Here is a 14,253-nt window from a genome sequence, read left to right on the forward strand (position 1 = left end):
GCAATTCCTATATCGCAATAAGTTTAAAATTATCCACGTGCAGAATGTTCTGAGATACGTTTCGTGCGTAATGAGGTTTCAATCAACAACATACTCCAATGTTTCAGGCACAATGAAATAATAAAAAAATCTATCGAATGAAACTTTCTACCGCTGCTAAGTTCTACCAAAAAAATCCAATTTTACTTCTTCCATATTCCAAAAAGCACTTCAAAAAAAGAACTCGAGGAGGGATCCATAAAAACACGAAACACTCGAGGTAATGTAAAACGGATAATTCTTATTTCCAGAAACCCCAAACTCTGTATTTCTGGCACACAGCAAAAAAAAGAGGAATAAAGAATCATAAGCATCTTCCCTAAACGGTAAATAAATAAATTAAACGCAACAAGAACCCACGCTCCTCGAGTAGAACATATTTTCATTTCAATCAATAAAAATCCCGCATAAGGAGTTCCGTTGGATACCAAAGAAACGAATTCCATTCAACTTTTCCCATCTAAAATTCTTTCCAGCGCTGGGAAGAAACCCATTATACAGTTGAAACAGATATCGGAATCTAATATATCCTTCCTTTTGAGAGCCTTCCTTTTGGATGGAAGAAGCATCAGGCCGATCCAGTAAGCTTTAAACTATATTTTTCAAAGTTGTAATAAAGTAGTCAAGTTTTAAATATCAATGATACAACAACAAGAGATGAACGCGCTTTGTTAAATTCTTTTAGTGGTTCTATTGATTTAATTTTTTATTCATAAAGGGATGAGAAATATTTGCCGCTTAAAAAAGGATGCAGTTATGCTGATAAGAACCAACCGCAGTTTGAATAGCGAATTCTAGATGAATACAAGAAAAATGATATTCAGAATGGATCTAGCCACATCCAATCATTGATGACTAAATATAATAATCAAATAAATCATTTTGGTAAAATACATTGCTGAAACACTAATATTTCAAAACTTCTATTTCTTTACTGGGTTCTCTAATGTGTAACTGTGTCGAAATTGCATCCTACTGTTTGAGTCAGTTGTTCAAGTGTTATCGAAAGAATGTACTATGCTATGTTAGATATATGAGCATTTAAATACATAAAAGAGGACGTTTTGGCGATTGAATTACTACTGTTTCTTTGAATTTTCAATATTTTTTTTTCTTACAATCAAAAGATATTACAACAAACTTATTGTCGTTAATTGTGTGAATAAATAAATAAAACTTTAAGGACATAATACACTACTCATGTTGTAATCAATGTATGTATTTTTATTATGAGAGTAAAATCATTAGAGTTTATTATGAGAGTAAACCGCATTAATTTTAATTATGTTTTAAAAGATGTTCCTTGAATAAGTAAGTATTTCATCAAATATAGAATTCCAGTACCAGTAAAATTCTTATTTTATCCTGAATGCGGAACAGGAGCATTTTTTTTTTAGTTTCATATTCCAGAATGCTGAAATTAAATGGATGCATAAATCAATTTCATTTCATCATTCTGAATAATAAATTGATTTATACAACAACAAAAATAATAATTGAAAAATGTAACCAAAATTCAGTAGGTAGTTTTTTAGGTATGTATAACATTAAATATTATTTTTTAGTTTTTGCTTATTAATAAATATTTCTTTTTTATTTAGCATAACTCAAAACTATAATTACAAGCAAAGATGCATCGTGTTCTCCCCGTTTTATAATAGAATTCCTCCAGAAAAAAGAACAATTTTGTTTGTCTTACATATCTTAAAATCAAATTAGAAATAGTTATGTCATAAGTATATTCATAAAGATATTCATAGCCTTTTCGAATTAAAAACTCAGTTACATAAATCACTACAACGAAGCGCATAAAAAAATGACTGAAATAAGATTAAATATATATTAATTAAATTTTGATACTTTTATGAGTTTTTGAACTAATGATAATTTCATGATTATGCGACTTTAACTTTTGGATGGTTTTACTTCACGAAGCGATATTGCATAGTAAAAGTAGTGCATTTTCGCTTCTAGATGCATCTAGTGCTTCGCCGTTAGATGCATTTTTTTTTTCAACATTTTCCGTGCCTGTCATTTTTTCTTGTACTACTTAATTTTAATTCTGAACTTGTTTTTTTTCATTGTTCATGAGGTTAGTTTAAATAGTTCTCCTTTATCTTTCAACACTTTTCTTTTTTGGGGAAATAAACAACTCTTGGAGCAAGCACGAAAACGTGGAGGGTTTCCTCAAATGGATTGTTACATTTTTCTAATTCCTTGTGTTCGACAATCTTTTAATGTAAAAATCTCGGATGAGTTAGGAAAGGGCCCATCTAGATCAAAGGAGGTAAAATGGTGGGGCTTTGGAATTTTCCTTTTGATATAACTTTTTTAGAATTGAAGATAGAAAAATAAATTAAAGTAACCAAATGAGAGTCTCATTAAGACTAAAAACTTGTGTGTTTAACGTCCCTCGATAACTGCAACATCTCAGAATGTATGGAAGGAAAATTGATTTTTCAATTTCTAATTTCGACTGTTTCTGACATCTATAATGTACGTTGCCAGAGAGTAACTTAAATGTAAAGGAATCTATCTTTCACTTCGAGATTGCCGATAGGATTTTTTTTTTTTTTGTACTCGTGTGTTTTTACCCTGCCATTCAATAGCTTCTCTTCACATAACACATCCTATGACTGTTATACGAATAAATTTAACTGTACAATCAACGTGTCATGTAACTACTATATGAAGAGAGGACGATGATAGAAGCCTGGTTGGTAGGGATTTGGACTCGCATCCCATAGGTTGCCAGTTCGAACCCTGCTGGTCGAAAACTCTCCGCGTGTGTGGTGGCTGGCGCACGTATAAATGTGTCGTGGTCACGATGTCCGCCATGTAGAGAATATTACCACTGAAGGTACTGGTTCAGAGGTGATCGTTCTCTTACTCAGGTCTAAATGACGGTCTATGGATGAGTGAATGAAATGCATGAATGAAACCCCGTAAAAAGGATTGTGACACATGAGTAGCTAAGTAGTACACTAGTTGGAGCCTAAAGGCTAGTTGGCACCTAATTGGTGCTACTGTAAAAATAAGAGACGCTCACACGGCTTAAATCGCTGATAGGTAACTGTCAGCGGGCTTGTAAAGTGCCATAAGTCACAACAGAAAACGATGTTTGTTGAGTTAAATTTATTAAATTATCATTCAAGGTTTATCTGAATATTTATTCCTCTTCTTCGATATATGAAGATAATACACCCAAAAAAGTCTTATTAGTGCTTGTTAATAAGTAAGAGTTATTGATTCTTTATCATTGTTAACAAATAGAGATGCATCTTCATTTGAAAGTGTGATAAAAAGATCCAACGCAAATAAAATTCCCCTTAATATAATAAGTAGCACCTTTTCTTGCATAATGCTACCATGATAATACGACACATTTTTTAAAAGTACCAATTTCTCTTACTTTGGCAAAGCATTTCTATTGTTTCTAAATAAAGCTTCATTCTCCGTTAGTTTAAGACCAAGCAAAGGAATAATTTATATCGAAGGCCTTTCATAAACAAATATCCCTTACTTCACATATAAAAAAGTAACATTTAGAGATAGTAGGGTCTCTCGGATTTACACCTCACTATATTTTAAAACCAGAACTTTAAACAATAGTTGCATTCAACGAAACTGTTTATTGATTTCTGTTGCAGCGAATATCTTAAGTTTAAATTCCCATTCTTTTGTTAAATTGTTTCGATATTTAAATACTCGCTAAAGAAACGGACACATATTTGCTGGTTATCACTTCGCGAGAAAGGTATTAATAAATCTTTAGAAAACAAAAGTCTCTATTTAAGTATTTCTCTCGTAAAATTTAAAAGAAACCCTGCCGTCTCTTTAGAGTTTTCACGATCTTGTACTGGGAGTATCAGTAGCACAATCCTTCCTTGAAGTTCTGTAGTATTTTCCCGATATTTTATATTATTTCATGTTAATATCTCTTAACATGTTATTTAACTTCGATTAACCCTTAACTGGGGACGTGCGGTCTGTGTGTGTGCGGTCTTCAATACACGTGCACTTTTTCAACCGATTTCAGCAGATGCTTTTTTTAAATAATTCAGATATTTCTTTGAGCGCGGTCTCTAAGACCGCATCTCCCTGTTAGTCCCAGTGATAAAAAAGGCTTAGCAGATAGCGCTAAAACTTGGGGCCCGAAATATCACCCAGTTTACTGATCCTATTATGACGCAGTGCTCCAGACACTTTTAAATGAATCAGAAAGTGATTTTAGTGATAAGGATAATTTTACAAAAGAGTTTTTCGATGAAAGTTCGCATTGAACTGATTTTGATATATATGTTCAAACATAATCAATTTTTCTAACGATAATGTATTTTGAAAAATTTATAAAATGTATTAATATACAACAGATGTATATACCGAATTTATAGATTTATTTTTATACTAGTTCTTAACCTGTATATTTAAAATGCCCTAGAAAACCGTGCTATAAAAGTCACACAAGCCGATAAAAAAAAGGGCCCATTTTACCCATTGTCATTTTTTTTTATTTTTCATATAATTGTTGAATTTTTCATTATATTGTCTTCTATATACCTTCATATACTGTAAAAATAAATATGATTTAAAAAGTAAAATGTAATATGTTTTTTCAAGAATATTATTTATTGTAACATGTAATTTGAGAAGAAAATGTATGCTCCAACGCATTTACTTTTTTCAATGACAATATATTTTTAAAAATTTCTAAAACATATCTATATATCAAGAAAAATATCTGCAAAATATATTGGCAGTTTTTCATACTAATACATTCATTAGAAAATTTAATTTGAGTCTAAATGAAATGTGGTCTCGTAGACCGCACCTCCCCAGTTAAGTCCTACAATTTCACCTCCCCAGTTAAGGGTTAATGCTTCCCAGGTGGAATTTCGTAACTGATTTTTCACCTTTTATTTCCTCGTTTATGTAATACAGAGAAATTATACTAACAGTCAATAAATTCGAACTGAAGCGCTTGACGAATCTCCACGTTTCAGATCTCACTGTTTTCGTAAAAGAAAATTTTTGAAAAGTCAGTCTGTCAGTGACAAAGAAAATTCAAAAACCATCTTGAGCAAGACAGTTGAAATTTGGTATACGGTTTTTAAACAATATTTGCAGATTTCTATCAAGTTTTGAGTAAAGTTTGTTCAGAGAAAGTCCGTCTGTCCGTTTGTTTGAATATAAGTTAAGTTAACAAGATAATTACAAAACGAAGACAGCTAGATAGATAAGATTTGGTGCACAGATTTAGCATCTATAGTGTAAATAACTATCAAATGTTGAACCAAATTCGATGCAGATTGACTGTCTGTTGGCCTGTACTTTCAGACACATGTAAATGCGTTCGTTCACAAAGACAATGACTAAAATAGTTCAAATTTGGTATGTGATTTTGTGATAACAAGTAAAGTTTTGTGTCAAATGAGTGTTTGAATCGGTGGAGAAAAACGTGTCTAAAACACGAATTCAATTTTCGGATACTATGAACCCATGGCAGGGATCTCTAAATAATCGCTAAGGATGACACCATAGATTCAGTAGAAATGATTCTAACGCCAAATTCTAAATTTCCGCCAAAAGTAAATATTTCGTAACTATTGTGCACCAATGCCATTTAAAGCTTTCTAGAATGGAAAGTTTATTAGAAATCAGTCAAGAAAGTTTTAGGGGAGATCACTCCCTCTGGTTTTTTCAAGTTCTTGAATTCTGATTTTTGTAAATTGCATATTGTCATGAAAATATACCACTTTAATGCTCATTAAATTTACTATTGTTGGCTAAATGTAATGAAATTTCGTACCTATGCTAATGATGCTATCTACAAATGAGCTTAGTAAAAAAAAAAAAAAAAAAAAAAAAAAAAAAAAAAAAAAAGACTGCAAATTTGCATAATAATAATATTATTGAATACTAAATTTAAAACAAAGGTTCAAAATAATCAAAACAAAGGTCATTTATGCCTTTTAATATGCTAATAAAAATGTGTTTTTGCACAAAATAGATTCTATTAAATGTATGATACCATTAGTTTTACTAATTGATATATGAATGCTAAAATTCAAAAAAAAATTACCAATAAAACCTTGAATGCATACCTTGTTAATGACAAGTTTAAAGTTATTTCTTTGTGAAATAATTGCTAAATTTTCATTATAAACTTTAAGTGGCTCAAATTTAAAACAGTGATACATTTCCTTACAAATGCAGCAAAAATTTTGTACCACTATATTTTTTCTTTGAGTACGTGGTGGAAGAATGTTATATTGTAAGGTTCAGAACCACTTAAATCAATACTACGGTTCAAAACTGCACTGTGTATTTTTACGAAATGCTAAATGATTTCGAAAAAGATTTCTGTCCGTTTAAAAAAAAATAGTTATTTTCGAATGGAATTTAATTTAAACTCTATGAAGGGTTCTCTCTGATATAAGGCGTAAATTGCTAACCTTAAATTTATTGATACATGGCATTTCAAATAATAATTTAACATTATCTATATGTACTGTAAAGGATGGCGTGCCTCAGTAATGACATATTGATTTCAGACCAGAGGCTGCCAAGCTCTGAAACCGATTCCAGCTAAGAAACTGCCTTTTAAGAGGGCTGTGTGTAAATAATTTCTGAGTTTTCAAATGTCTTGTCTATGTTGTTGTGTGGTAGTTTAAAGAGGTGTCGGTACTTTCAGATGACATCATCGTCATCTGACCACAGTTCAGGAACAAAAAAGTTCTAATAATTTCACATTTGTTAAAAAAATCTAATGATTCCCTATTTGTTAATGAAATTTTTTAAAAAATATATCAGTTTTTGTTTAAGTGCATACTATAATTATAAAAATCATTTTAATGATTATGCACAATCGTATTATTTTGTTCAAAGGGGTAAAATCAAGAATAATCTCTGTTAGAAAATTGTTTTCCCACTACTTTAGAATTTTTTTAAAAAAATTGCACTGAAATAAAGATGGCGTTTCTCTATATTTGATTTCTTTTTTAATACCGAAATGATTTAGAAATAGTTTCAAGCTATAATATTCACCCAGATTATTAACAAAAGGCTTCAAAATTTAGATTTATTTATTTATTTTTATTTAATAATATTAATCAAGATTTAAAAATTATTTTAATGGATTTTCATAAAATATGAAATAGAAGAAAGTCGGGGATTGCATCTATGAACACAACAGGGATATAACGCATTGAAAGTAAACAACTTGCATATCAAAAGAAAAATATTATTATTTGATTATTTTAACAAATGTTTGTTGCCAATGAAAAGGTGTTAAATTAATTTCAAAGTAAACAAGAAGCGACAATACGCTAAAAATTAATACACTCAAAGTAAATTAATCTGAATTCTTATCTGTGATGCTAGAGTGATGTGTTTGTATTATCAATGTATATACATCGTTCTAATGTTTACAAAGATGAATTCCTGTATATTTTTGCTGTAATAGACGTTTCAGCTTTTTAATATCTAAAGATATTTTGATTCCGTTTAAGCATTCACAATTCGCATTATCTTGTTTTTTGAGCAGGGGATATCAAATATTTGCTTAGAATTTATATTCTGTTTATTATTTGCACAAATGTAAAGCTTGAAACTCTCGTAGAGGAAAGAAAATACATCGCATCTTCTTTTGCTATCTAAAGCGTAGAAAATATGTAAACATTTTCCTAAATAAGTTACACAGAACCTTCGAGTGTATCTATAGTGTTTGGGTATTCAAAGCACCAAAAAGCACAAATGGCACAAATATCCGAGGCGATAGTTCAATCTACATCTAGGCTGTGTGATCGCAGGATCAACAACGGATATGTAAACAACTTGATCGCAACATATGTAAATCTACTCTGTTTTTTTTTTCCTACTTTCGGAAACAGAATAAAATAGAAGGGAAATATCAAGATACCTACGATAGGATTACTTTAAATCTCTCTCTTAGTCTAATCTCTATCTTTACTTATTTTTAACGATGAATGCATGTATGCGTACGTTGGCCATACCATTTGATATAAAGCTATAAAAAAATCTATAAAAAATCAAAAGTATTAAAATCAAGTTAATAGGAAAATCAAATAAACCAAATAAAAATTAAACCAAATAAAAAAGAATCCGGCCTGAAGACTTTTTCAAGGGTCACCCTCAGGCAGGGATTCAAAGAAAGGGATTTTTTCTGTAAGGAAATGCAGACATTAGTCTAATAATGATTCCTCATGACCCGAAAATCCCTTGAAACTAGGCCCAAGAGATATTCCATTTTAACAGAAGGGAAAATACAAAACAACAAATTAGAAGAAAATAACCACTACAAAGTAAAAATACAATAGCAAAAATAACAATAAAAACAAACATTACCATAAAATAGCACTAACGGGAGAACGAAAAGAAATTTTAAGCTAGCGATTGTGATTCCCGCTTTTTAAAATAGACTAACGGTAAATTAGGTAAGAAATTGTAGGCTCCCAACGCCATCTATTGAGTGTTTTAGGGTCACCCTCAGGCAGGGATTCAAAGAAAGGGACTTTTTTCTATGAGGAAATCCAGACAAAGGTCTAATAATGATGAAAAAGTCTTCAGGCCGGATTCTTTTTTATTTGGTTTAATTTTTTATTTGGTTTAATTTTTATTTGGTTAATTTGATTTTCCTATTAACTTGATTTTAATACTTTTGTATCAATTCATCTGTGTTTTAGAATTAGCTGCAGTTGCGCTCTCTAAATACTATGAAGTTTCTTTCCTTTCCCGGTTTTAGTTTGAATAGGTAATAATTTTTAATTGCGATTTCGAAACTGTTTTGTTTCGTTTTCATTTCAGTTTCGTTTTCAAACTATTCTTACTTTAGATTGGTTACTTATAATAAATCAAATATATACTTTGGAGGCTGGAAATGTACACCACGCAGAGGTGAGGTTTTAATGTGTTTGAAGTTTTAATTAGAAGTTTAGATAAAAATGGATCTGAATTTTGGCCTTTTTTGATAATAATTTCTGAAAATATCCCAAAAAAGCAAATTTTACACCGTTTCAAAATTAAAAAAAAAAAAAAAAAAGAAAAGAAAAAAAAAATCTTTTTTAAGATCTGAACTTAATAGTCGTGAAAATTTTTTTTGAATTTTGTCGTTTTTTTAAAAATATTTTTTATGCCTAATTTTTAATAGCAGATTACACTGTTGCCCTGAAATTCAAATATTTTTATTATTATTATTTTATCAAATACTTAATTACGTGATTTTCTTCCATTACTGAAAGTAAAAGAAGAAGGATATTGTTTGATAACTGTGTAGTTAAAAAATGTGAAGTAAATGTGAATGAAACGTATAAAAATGTGAAGTCACAATTACTCGAAATAAATATTTGTCGCCTTGATAATATTTTTGTAATAATTAATATAATACAAACCATTAAAAAAAACTTTTAGTGAAGAAACACACCATTTCAGGTTCTATGACAAATATATACAGGGTGTCTCAAAAACCGTTGACCGCGGCTTTTATTCCTTAAATATTGATCACAGACATATTCTGTAATTTACAAAGTTGCGTAAAAAAAGGTACAAGATGTTATGAAATCGATTAAAATTATCAGGGGATTAAACTTTCAAAAATACATAAAATTAAATTTTTATACGAAACCCGTACAAAAAAAAATAAATAAATTCCCAGTGAGAAAATGTGCCCCATCCTCTAATAAGGTCATGTACAAAATTTCAGAATTTTATCATGCGAACTCTCAAAGATACGTTAAAACACAGTTGGTGAAGGGTCAATCACAAATTAAAATGCGGATGTTTACAGCTTCAATGCAGATAACGCGACGCAGGAATGCATCATAGGGAAATAAAACATGCTTTATATCTTTACTTTTAAATACAAACGTTAAAATCTATGCTTCCTGAAAAATACTTTACAATTTTATGTCATGAATTACAAAATATAACTTAAATATAGCACAATCAATGAACTTGTAAAAAAACTTATGTAATCATTCCTTTATGCAATCTTTCCTTTAAGTTATTATTTCTACAAATTTTTAATACTTTTGAACCAATAAATAGCAAAATTATTTATTTATTTATTCAATCATTACTTTCTTTGTTAATTTGTGTACGATCCTTAAAACACGAACATCCGACATGATTTTTCTTCTTTGTGAACTCATATCCAGACATCGAAAAGTGGTTTAAATCGTCATTTCTGTAGTTTCATATCTCCGAGACTTTTTGTGATAAATTGCTGAAATTTGGTACATGACCTTATTAGAGGATAAGGAACATTTTACTCACTGAGATTTTTTTTTTGTACGGGGACCGTATAAAAATTTTAATTTTGTATTTTTGGAAGTTTAATCCCCTGAAAATTTTAATGGATTTCATAACAGTTTATACCTTTTTTTACTCAATTTGTAATTTGCAGTATATGTCTATTGACATTTTTTTTGTACGTGTTTCGTATAAAAATTTAATTTTTGTATTTTTGAAAGTTTAATCCCCTGATAATTTTAATCGATTTCATAACATCTTGTATCTTTTTATACGCAACTTTGTAAATTACAGAATATGTCTGTGATCAATATTTAAGGGATCAAAGCTTCGGGCAAGGGTTTTGAGACACCCTGTATAATCTTTAGTAAATAGTTTTCAGTTCATGACAAATTATAAAAAAGATTTCCTGAAATTATCCACGTTTAATAAAAGCACAGTCTACAATAAAAGTAGGATGTATATATTTCAAAATTTAACTTTGAGGGTCAAACACAATCTTATTGGTGTGGTGTGGAAACTTCAACAATGGGATGTTGCAACAAGTGGCATCCATTATTTTTTTTAAATGAATACCATACCGATAAAACTTAGTTAATTTACTAAAGATATTTTTTTTAATATTTTAATTATATTTTTCAAGATATTTGAAGGAACAATTTAAGCTACCGTGCATAAAATCATTTATAGAAAACCGCATTTATAAAAGTCAAAATAGGTCAATGAATTCGACAAATAGGGGAGGCATACAACTAAAAAAATATCAGTATCATAAATAAACCGCTAAATATAAAATTTTCTAATATTGCCGCTGTAATTTATGTGCTACATTCTATTGATTCCAACAAACGCATTATCTTTTCATTACAGATAAAATCGAAGTATTCAGATAATTAAATCTAGAGATTACAATAAACAATTTAATGCTTGGCAACACTCCCATCTGCTTCGTTAAAGAAATTAAAATTCATTATTCGAGTAAAATTAAAGCGCTAATTCTATTATCCGCTTCTTTTCAACAAAAGGAATTGATAGTATTGTCCCCTCAAATTGTTTTATTTAATTAACTGAAGCGGAAACAATACTCAAGTGAAAATAAAAACCGAATTTGATATGACGTTAAGATGTGTCATCGAGTTTTCTCTTCCCAAAAGAAAGAGAAATTATTTCTGAGAATTGCAATCAGCAATTCAATTATTTGATGCAATTTATTTTAATTGAAAACGAAATTACAATTTTTAAATCTTCAAAATGACTAGAATTATATTCGTTGACAAGCGATTTCGGGGCTGTTGAAAAGTAACTGGCAGATGTAAAATTCAGAAATGAATTCTGTAACCATTTGGGCATTCATACCGCGTTTCTTTATTTTTCTGTTTGGTGTTTTTTTTTTGGATGGGGGATGGAAATATTTACAATAATGCCATCTAAAATAATTAGCAGAAATAAATGCCATTTAAGATCATATCAGTTTTATATAAAAGTCTAAAAACATATACAGGTTGTCCTGGAAATTCATTTTAGAGTACGTCAGGCGTTTAAAAACAAATCGTTTTCACAGTAAACTTTTTAGATCATAGAGGCAAAAATCTTTAAGGATCTCTCTGTCTGGAAAGTAAACAAAAGCCAGATGAAGTGGTCTTTCCAAAACGTTCCCGCAGACTCTTCAATAAAGATTCATTTTAGTTTTAGTTGAGTTTTTCTCAACCGATTGAAACAAAAAACTGAACTAAAATTCTAGTCATAAAATTCCTACCAAAGTTGGTTTCATTAAATCATTGCGTTTTTGAGTTATCTCGTTTACATGCTTCTGAAATCACAAACCCTGAGATTGTAAATCCCTTTTTTCGATTTGACTAAATCTTCGATAGATGATGTCTAAAAAAAGATGCATTATAGATGCTTCATTTGTGTACCAGATCTTATCCATTTAACTTTCTTCGTTTCTTAGTTATCGTATTGTTACGAATCTGTGATGCTGCTTCCCAGCATAATTGGTTCCATCATCAGAAAGACCGTTTTACAGTCATCTGTATTGGACGGAGTCCGGGTGTCGCGTCGGAGGTCCCAGAGCTTGGCGACAAATTTGGCGCCAAAATAGATTATACCCGAAATATCAAGAATTTTCCCGATCTGTCCATTAGGAACCGAAATATGACTCGAACGTTCCTGATTGGTTGAGAGGCTTCTAGCCCCGCCCTCTGAGACCTATAAAAGGAGGCAGTCTGCAACTGCCACAGGAGAGTAGTCGGAACTGACGGTGAAGAACGAGTCTTCCAGAGACTAGCAGAGCAGCGACGGAGTCAAGGCTAGTGCGGAACTAAGCTGTACGCTACTGTCTGCAAGAGAGTAGTCAGGATCGACGGTGAAGAACGAGTCTTCCAGAGATTAGCAGAGCAGCGACGGAATCAAGCTGGTGCTGAACTAAGCTGTGCGCAACTGTCTGCAGTAGAGACTTGTTGTGTGCACGTCTCGGCTGAAGATAATCGTTTTCTGTGCTGTATATAGTTGTCTTTCTGCTGTCCTGTGTGTCTTCGTGTAAATAAACGTCGCTGTTTTATTTTCTACTGCCGTCTGCTGATTGAGCGTTCTCCACACCATATCACTTCCAATATCCAAACGAACCCGGAAATTTCGTTACATTATTAACTTATATACCCACAGCCTGATAAAAATATTTTTTTGTAAAAGGATTTTATTCAAAATTTGATTGAAAGCTACACATTTGGCTTTAAGACAATATACCAGAATCCATCCGTCTAGTAGGAACCAGTTTTGAGTTATCTTTGCCGCAGAGAGACTGATTTGATTTTAAGAATGACTTTTTCAAACTCAGGTCTAAAACTTGGAGATTCGACATCTTGATTTTGAAATTTTTTGAAGGTTACACTACTTTCTCTGTATTGCGTATAAAAGAAAGTAAAGAGAAAAGCGAAAGATGAAATAGGATACACGGAATACAAACTCCAAATAATGCAACAAATTGTATAAATAGCAACTTTAAATAGGTAAAATCTAACAGATACAAACCGAGTTAGTTAGTTTAGTTATATTAATGTCCCGTTTGAAGCAACACTAGGGCTATTTTGGGACGGACCTAGTCATTTTGAACCTCAGTCAGATGACGAGGACAACACCTGACTTGGCTTCCCACTCTCCACACCAGCGGGAGGACATTTGGTCAGGACGGATTTAACGTGCAACAGACCCCCTTACACAACGGTTCTTCGGCGGAATCGAGTCCCGTACCCGAAATCATCCGATTCTGAAGCCGTGACCTTACCACCAGGCCACCGGAACCCAAATACAAACCGAAGCAACATTAATATTAACGGAAACATCTTTATAGCATTTAAGTAAATTTTTCTAATCTATTGTTATCTATGATTAAGCACATTTAATATGTTGTTACTCATTTAACTGCATGGCTACGTTTTCGTGAGTTAGTTTTTCAATTAACCTATGTTAAAGACTTTATTCTGTATATCATTTCATCGGCAAGCAATTCCTGTAATGGAAGATGTATGCCAACGTTCTATTATAAAAGTGACCCATTTCTATAAGCTTGCCTTATTCTTGAAGCTTAAAACCCATTTTGAAGACATCCTATATAAAGCTGAATTACTTTAGTAGAATGCTTTTTTATATTAGGCTCCCTGATTCCTAAAGGCACATTTTCTGATTCGAAATATTTCAATTGCAGATATTTACCCATAAGCTTCTCCTGATCATGCCCTACTACCAGTCAGATTTGTCATCTCTCTCGGTTTTGGGGGATGGCAGTGCGGGTGACAAATATGATATTGTTTGTACTATCAGGTAGTGATCTGTAATGACGAAATCTATCCCCGTGGCAACAGGAATATATCTTCAAAGACAGTTAAAGTTAAATAATGATATAAACTTGTTTTCTCAATATGCAAGGCTTGACAAAGTTTATCCGTC

This window comes from Argiope bruennichi, chromosome 11 (genome assembly GCF_947563725.1).
Source record: "Argiope bruennichi chromosome 11, qqArgBrue1.1, whole genome shotgun sequence".
Taxonomy (NCBI): domain Eukaryota; kingdom Metazoa; phylum Arthropoda; class Arachnida; order Araneae; family Araneidae; genus Argiope; species Argiope bruennichi.